Here is an 8,433-nt window from a genome sequence, read left to right on the forward strand (position 1 = left end):
TTCTCACTGGGGGTGTGGTCAGCAGGTTGGGGTTCTGGGGCCAGTCTGGTTGCATACTGACTTTCTTAGACTGGGCACTGTATTCCCCAATGTCTTCAGTGTTAGTGTCCTTCAGATACACGAACTTCTGGTCACACTCAGGGAAGCTTTGGTCTTAGAAGTGGATGGCTCCTCTGCTACTTGAAGGACTCCTGATGGCTCCAGCCTGCCAGTTGCTCCCACTGAGAAAGCCGGGGCTAACCACACCATCACTGCCAAGCACCTGGCCAGGCTTGAGAAGGAGACCCCCACTTCTACTGCCTGCTGGGACAGACACATGGGTGAGTCCAAGACCTCCCCTTCCCCCATAGAGACGTAGGACTATGGCGCTCAGCTCAGAACCCATTCTGTGGCCACAACTAGGAACCAGGATAAGGATCACCCTCGCAAGTTCAGAACAGAGATTCAACTTCTTGCTAGTTTCTTTCTTTTGTTTTTTTTTCCTGCACGACGCTGCTTGGGGGATCATCAGCGATGGAACCCATGCCCTTGGCAGTGAGAGCACGGAATCCTATCAACTGGACCACCAGGGAATTCCCTCACGAGGTATTTTTGAGCACTTGACCCAGGAGGCAATGACAATTGAGATACAAGGTGACCACATTTGGGCCACCTATGGTGGAAGCGAGAAAGTGATGAGACTGAGGATAAGTGCTGCGGCCTCATAGGGTGTAGCTATTTAGTGGTTGACAGCTGCCTAGATCTTAGTGTTAGGATCCCGGGAGATCCAAGGGACTTCTAAACTCTGAAATCAGCGGATGCCATCTCTCCCCTTTTTATAAATCAATTTTCTTTTTGCTAACTACTGTGTAGGGGAGGTTGCTGTTTCTTGCAGCCTAACAGTGTGCTGTGCTGTACTCGGTCGCTTCAGTCATGTCCAACTCTTTGCAACCCTATGGACTGTAGCCTGCCAGGCTCCTCTGCCCATGGGATTCTCAGGCAAGAATACTGGAGTGGGTTGCCATGCCCTCCTTCAGGGGACCTTCCCGACCCAGGGATTGAACCCATGTCTCCTGCTCTCTTGCATTGCAGTGGGTTCTTTACCCACCAAGCCACCCAGGAAGCCCACAACCAAACAATCCCTAAAGACAAAACTTGGCACAAGAAGTGAGGTTCCGGATAAGAAGACTTCAGAGACAACATGGACCAGGCTGTGGTCTTGAGGCATACGAGGGATTTCCAAAGAGCCCTTCGCTAAAGATTGGGAACTACAAGCCCATGAGGTGTGGTTTCAAAGCAACTGTTAAACTTTCACTTGCAATCTCATGGGACCTAGATCATCAGAGATTAAAGCTAGAAAGATTTACTTGGGAACTAAGTATAAGAATAGGAGATTATGGTGGGAAGGGTGAATTAGGAGTTTGGGATTAAAAGATACACTCTAAATAAAATAAACAACAAGGACCTACCGTATAGCACAGGGAACTGTAATCAATACCTTATGATAAGATACAATGGAAAAGAACCTGAAAATATACATATACATAACTGAACCACTTTGCAGTACTCCTGAAACATTGTCACTCAACTATAATTTTAAAAACAAAAGAAGACTATGTGAGACAGCAGACAGGTGACATGTGGTTTGTATTAAATATATATTCTAGACCCCCAAAGGTGATCTGAAAGGGATTAGGCACCTCTGGGGAAGGCAGTGGGCTTCCAAGTGCCTCCTGTATCACTTTGCAAATCTAAGAACCTCTAAGGAACTGACTTGGTGGCAGGTGCTAGCTTGTCCAACAGAGGTGAGTTTGTTTCTTCTGGAATCTCCTTGGAAGGAGCTCCGAGGAAGGATGGGATGACTTACCTGTTTGGGAACTGGAGCCTCCAAACTGAGCAAGATTGGTACTAAGCAGGTAGCAAGGGAGGAGGAGAGCCTGCAGAAACATTCCCATGATCGCTCTAGGCTCCTATGGAAGCAATGGTTGGTCAATAGGACAACACTGATCTGGGATCCAGGAGCCTGGCCATCTCATCCAATCTTCACCATCACTTTCATTTGGGGCTTAATCAAGCCACTCAATTTCTCTGAGCCTCCATTTCTTTATTTGTAAAGCTGAACTTTTACTTGCCCTACCTCTTGAGAGGGAAACATGACCTTAGAGAAGCACTTTTGAATGTGCAGTAAATTCTTCGGCACACGTGAATCTAATAACAGTTGGCATTTACCAAGCTTGTTATGTGCAAAATATTGTGCTAAGGACTTTGTCTGCATCACCGTATTCATCTTCACGAGAACCTTATAAGTTCTATTATTATGCCTTTTTTTATGGTTGATAGTTCTATTTTATTTACCTGATTAATAGCTAGTTCTTCCACTGAGCAGACATGCACACATAATGTCTCATATTTGCCTGTTTAATGCAGGGTGGGGTAAATGAGGTGCAGAGAAGTAAAATGACTTGCTCTGGACCACACAGCTGGTAGATGGCAGTCAGAGTTCAGAGTCTGGCGGGCTGGCCCGGAGCCCACACTATGGCGTGATGCTTCAGCTGGTCGACGTGGTTGAGGCAGTCACCGTTTACATTTACATGTGCCAGGCCCCATGCTGGGTGATTTCCATTCACCATTTCGCATAATCGGATCCTCAGAACAATACTGAGAGGCACACAGTATTAACTCCAATTTGCAGATGAAGAAATGGAAAGGAAAGGACTTGCTCAAAATCACTTGGTGGGTAATGATAGCGAGAATTGTGAGAGATGGTTATTGCTTGAATCCACTCTCTAATACTTGGGCTAGGGGATGAGGAAGACAGCATTTTCCAAAGATAGCCACAACTATATATTTATCTTGTCTTACATGTTATTACAATACTCTGGCCAACTGATGTGAAGAGCTGACTCACTGGAAAAAACCCTGATGCCGGGAAAGATTGAAGGTAGAAGGAGAAGGGGACGGCAGAGGATGAGATAGTTGGATGGTATCACCGACTCAATGGACATGAGTTTGAGCAAACTGCGGGAGATAGTGACAGACCAGGAAGCCTGGGGTGCTGCAGTCCCTGGGGTCACAAAGAGCTGGACGCAACTTAGCAACTGAACAGCAATGTATTATTACACCTGAGCTTCCAGGTGGCACCAGTGGTAAAGAATCTACCTGACAATGCAGGAGATGTAAGAGATAAGGGTCCAATCTCTGGGTGGGGAAGATCCCCTGGAGAAAGAAATGACAACCCATTCCAGTATTCTTACCTGGAGAAGCCCATGGACAGAGGAGCCTGGTGGGCTACAGTCCATGGGGTCGAAAAGATTCGGACATGACTGAGCGACAGTATACACATGCTATTACAATATTACTGATACTCTCCCCACTGAGAGGTGGAGTTATCTTTCCTCTCCTTGGATGGAGGGTGGGGGCTGCGATAGGGAGAGGCTGGTGACTGCTAAAATGAATGCAGCACTACTGAAGTGATGCCCTGTGACTTCTGAGTGAGTGAAAGTCAATAAGTCATGTCTGAATCTTTGGGACTACATGGATTGTACAGTCCATGGAATTCTCCAGGCCCAAATACTAGAGTGGGTAGCCCTTCCCTTCTCCAGCGGATCTTCCCAACCAAGGGATCAAACCCAGGTCTCCCGCATTGCAGGCAGATTCTTTGCCAGCTGAGCCACAAGGGAAGCCCCTGTGACTTCTGAAGCTAAGTCATTAAAGAGACAGAACTACTCACTCTCTGCAGGCACTTGCCCTCGAACCTAAGTCCCTGTATTGTGAGGAAGCCCAGGCCAAACACAGAGCCCATGTATAGGAGCTCCAGCTGATGGCAGCAACTCCCTCACTGGAGTTGCCTGCCTGGCTCCCGAAGGCATTTAGATATTTTTCAAAATAGACTTTGTGGAACACACACACTGTGGATCCATCCTCAGGACTGCCGGTTGAGAAGTCAGGGCCAGACCTGTGACTAAACTGAGCTGGATGGAGGGGAAAGGGACACAGGGTCAGTATCAGAGGGCAGTGGGCGAGGGCGGACCTCGTTTACCCTGGGGGAGGGGGGAAACAGATATGGGATGGTGGGCCTGAGCTCTCCCATGATGGTTGCTCATGACGTCTGGAACATCAGTGAAGGATTCCAGAAAGAATGGGCTGCTGCGCTTCTCCAGGCCTTGGGCTGATCCTGGTGGAGGCACAAGTAGGTCCCCCTGGAGCCATGCCACAGGGCGGCATGCACAGCCATTGCCCAGGAAAGGGGACTTGTTTGGGGGCTGAGTGCACTCCGGGGGGAGGGGAGGCAGATGAGAGGAGAAGCTTGGGTTCCTGGGGGATTTAATTTGATTTAGAGAAATAGAGAAAGCTGATAAATATAACATGGGTGGATCTCACAAACACTACTTTCAATAAAAGAAGGCAGTCTGATTCTGCTTACATGAAGTTCAAAAGCAGATGAAACTTACCTAAGGTGACAGAGGTCAGAAGACTGGTCACCTCTGGAGGGCAGTACTGAGCAGGGAAGGGCATAAGGGAAACTTTGGGGTGGAAATATCTTGTCTCTGAGCTGGGTGTGGTTACAGGTAGATACACATACGTAAAGAATCATCAAGCTGCATTCTTTACTGCATGTAACGTAAACCTCAATTAAAAACATGAAATTAGAACTTTCCTGGCAGTTTAGTGGTTGGGACTCTGCACTTCTAATGCAGGGTTCAATCCCTGGTCAGGGAACTAAGAATCCACATGCCATGTGGTGGGGCCAAAAAATAATAAAATAAATTAAAAAAAAATTTTTTTTAAATATGTGAAGTAAAGAAAGATGGTGGGTAGGCAGGAGGGGTGATCTTTGCTCCCTGAGGGCTTTGCTGCGATGCTTCCTGGGCTCTGGGGCATTTGTTTGTCCCTCTGACTCTCTCTGAAGTCAGGGCACATCTGACATTGTGTTTTCTTTCTTGGTAGCACCTAGGAGGAGGTTGTCTCATACAGCCAATGCACCTTCACTAGCAGGCCGCAGGTGAAGGAGGCAGGAATTATTCCTCATATGTAGAACAAATGGAATAAGACAGGTAGAACTATCGTTGCTGTTTGCAGACACTCAGTGTAACAATCCTCACCCAGCCCCTCCCCTCGGCATCCAGCTGGCAGGAGCTCCATCCTCCTTCTCACCTGGGACAGGTATGAAGCAGCCCAAGCAGCCCTGGGAGGTGGAGCACCTGTTCTCTTTGGGGCAAACAGTGGGGTCCATGGAACAGCTGGGCCACGTACTGGTCACCTCCTGAGAGCCAGGCCCTGCTCAGCACCCACCTCAGGTCATTTCCAGTGTCCCCTCCTCCCAGGTGGAGGATGTTCTGTGTCCTTAATATTTACCACACATGAGCAAAACAAACACAGAATGTCCATGAGCTGACAGATCTTTGGTCTCTGGACAAGTGGGCTTTGAGTTCCCTCAGGCATGACGTTGGCTGTTTCACAGGCATGATATATTAAAGGTTGAAGGAAAACATCTAAGGAAAAATGTCTATTCAGGTCTTCTCAGTTTTTAATTGGATTACTTCTTTTTTGGTAATAAATTGTGTGAGCTGTTGTATATTTTGGATATTAACCCCTTATCAGTCATATGATTTGCAAATATTTTCTCCCATTTGGTAGATCGTCTTTTTGTTTTGTTAATGGTTTCCTTTGCTGTGTAAAAGCTTTTAGTTTGGTTTGGCCTCACTTGCTTATTTTTGCTTTTATCTTTTTTGTCTAAGGGGATAGATCCAAAAAGTTACTGCTATGATTTATGTCAAAGAGAGGTCTCCCTATGTAAGTTATGAAGGCAACCTAAGTGTCCATAAATAAGTGAATAGATAGAGGATGTCACACACCCACACATACACACACACACACACACACACGTATATATGAATATTACTCAGCCTTAAAAAGAATGGAATAATGCCATTCTTAGTGAAACAGACTGGAGAAGGCAATGGCACCCCACTCCAGTACTCTTGCCTGGAAAATCCCATGGATGGAGAAGCCTGGTGGGCTACAGTCCCTGGGGTTGCTAAGAGTCAGACACAACTGAGCGACTTCACTTTCACTTTTCACTTTCCTGCACTGGAGAAGGAAATGGCAACCCACTCCAGTGTTCTTGCCTGGAGAATCCCAGGGACAGGGGAACCTGTTGGGCTGCCGTCTATGGGGTCACATAGAGTCAGACACGACTGAAGCGACTTAGCAGCAGCAGCAGCAGCAGAAACTGAGGCCTTAGGGTCGCCTGGCAGGTCAGTGATGGAACCAAGACCTGAAGCTGGGTTCCAGCTCCTTCCTTACCTCCACCTGGCTGCTCTCCGGGCTTCTGAGTGTGGGGACTGCAGCACCATTACCTGGGAAGTGGCTCCGGTCACCCAGGACCTGTGGGCCTCCTCTGCTTGATCACAAAGTGAGAGCCAGGAGAGGAGATGAGCTTAAGTAGTACGAGGGCCAAGGGGTGGGCCAGGGATGGAGGGGGTGGGCAGATGGCCTGAGGAACCTGGGCAGGGCTCTGGGGAGGACTGGCCACTTCTGGTTAATACCAGAATAGGGAGGGAGATGGTGCAGAGCCATGGCTCTACCCTGGAGGCCTGAGGAGGATAAGGCCAGGAGACTGTCCACACCAGCAACCTGGGTGGGAGTTGTGACTTCCTGAAAACACCACAAACCCATACGTGTATGTGCCTACACACCTGTGTGTGTGCTCTGGGTGTGTGTACACTGTGTGTGTATGTGTCTACAGACTTGTCTGTGTGTGCACTGTGTCTGAGTATGTGAACACGTGTGTGCACCTCTGTGTGTGTGTATGTGTGGTGGGGCTCTCTGGTGTGCTCATGTCTCCAAGGGCACATCCACTAAGTTCTGGGAAGAAACCACAGCTTTCACCTGATTCCCCAAGGCAACCTTCACCCCCTGGGAATTTGCTCCTTACTCCAAGGCCACTCTCATGAAGTCTCAGTTTTCTTGGAGAGAAAAAATCGCTGACTTGGGGAATACTATCAGCCCTTCTGTGAGTGTCCCATGGTTCCTCAGAGGAATCTCAGAATTCCTAATGGGAACTGAGGGGACACTCCAAATTCTTGAGGGATGCTAACCTCTCCATGTGAAATCTCCCTATTTCTATAAAATAGAGGTCTTTTATTTCCTTCTAAACAGAATTCTCGGTATTTCCTGACAACTGGGTGTTTCCTCAGAAATACTATTGTTCCATAAGCATGTCAGAAATAACAAACGCTAGAGAGGGTGTGGAGGAAAGGAAATCCTCCTACACTGTTTGTGGGAGTGTAAATTGGTGCAGCTACTATGGAGAACAGTATGGAGGTTCCTCAGAAAACTAAAAATAGAGTTGCCATATGATCCAGCAACCCCTCTCCTGGGCATATATGTGGACAAAAGATACACATACTCCAGTGTTCACAGTAGCACTGTTTACAATAGCCAAGGTGTGGAAGCATCCCCAATGTCCACTGACAGACGAGTGGATAAAGAAGACGTGCGCCACTTCTTTGCAACACCACTGACTGTAGCCCGCCAGGCTCCTCTGTCCATGGGAGTCTCCAGGCAAGTACATTGGGGCGGGTTGCCATGCCCTCCTCCAGGGGAGTATTCCTGAACCAGGAACTGAAACCTGCATCTCCTACATCTCCTGTATTAGCAGGTAGGCTCTTTACCACTAGCGATACCTGGGCAGCCCCCACAATGGAATATTACTCAGCCATAAAGAAGAATGATGGACCTAGAGATTATCATACTAAGTGAAGTCAGTCAGAAATAGATGAATACCATGTGGTATCACTTTTATATGGGATGTAAAATATGATGCAAATGAACTTGTGTACAAAACAGAAACAGACTCACGGACGTAGAAAGCAAATTTATGGTCACCAGTGGGGGAGGGGTAAACTAGGAGCTGGGGACTAACAGATACACAGGACTGTACATGAAATAAACAACACGGACCTACTGGATAACACAGCACAGGGAGCTATATCAATATCCTGGAATAAGCCTTAATGGAAAAGAAGATGAAAATGAATATATATTTTATATATAAAACTGAATTACTTTGCTGTTCACCAGAAAGTTAACACAACATTGTAAATCGACTATACTTCAGTTTAGGAAAAGATGCATGGGCGAAAAGAAAGAAAAAGAATGTCAGTGTCTCTGAAGAAGCCATACAAATCCTGTGGGAATTCCAGGGAACTTGTCAATGTTCTAAGGAATCTAGATGTACCTGGGAAATTCTGGTTCTAGCTGAGGGAAGAACTACAATTTCTCTGGACATAGTAGTCATGCCAGCTCCCAAGGGGGCACTGAGGGAATCTGGGAGCCCACAGGCTGCCCCTGGCGTCTACACCAGGATCTGAGGGTCCCCTGGGCTAGGAGCAGGACCTTGAGTGTATCCCTTTCTCATTTCTGGGTCTCAGGTGCCGGGGACCAGCCCCG

This window comes from Bison bison, unplaced genomic scaffold, assembly GCF_000754665.1.
Source record: "Bison bison bison isolate TAMUID 2011002044 unplaced genomic scaffold, Bison_UMD1.0 scf7180017864167, whole genome shotgun sequence".
NCBI lineage: Eukaryota > Metazoa > Chordata > Mammalia > Artiodactyla > Bovidae > Bison > Bison bison.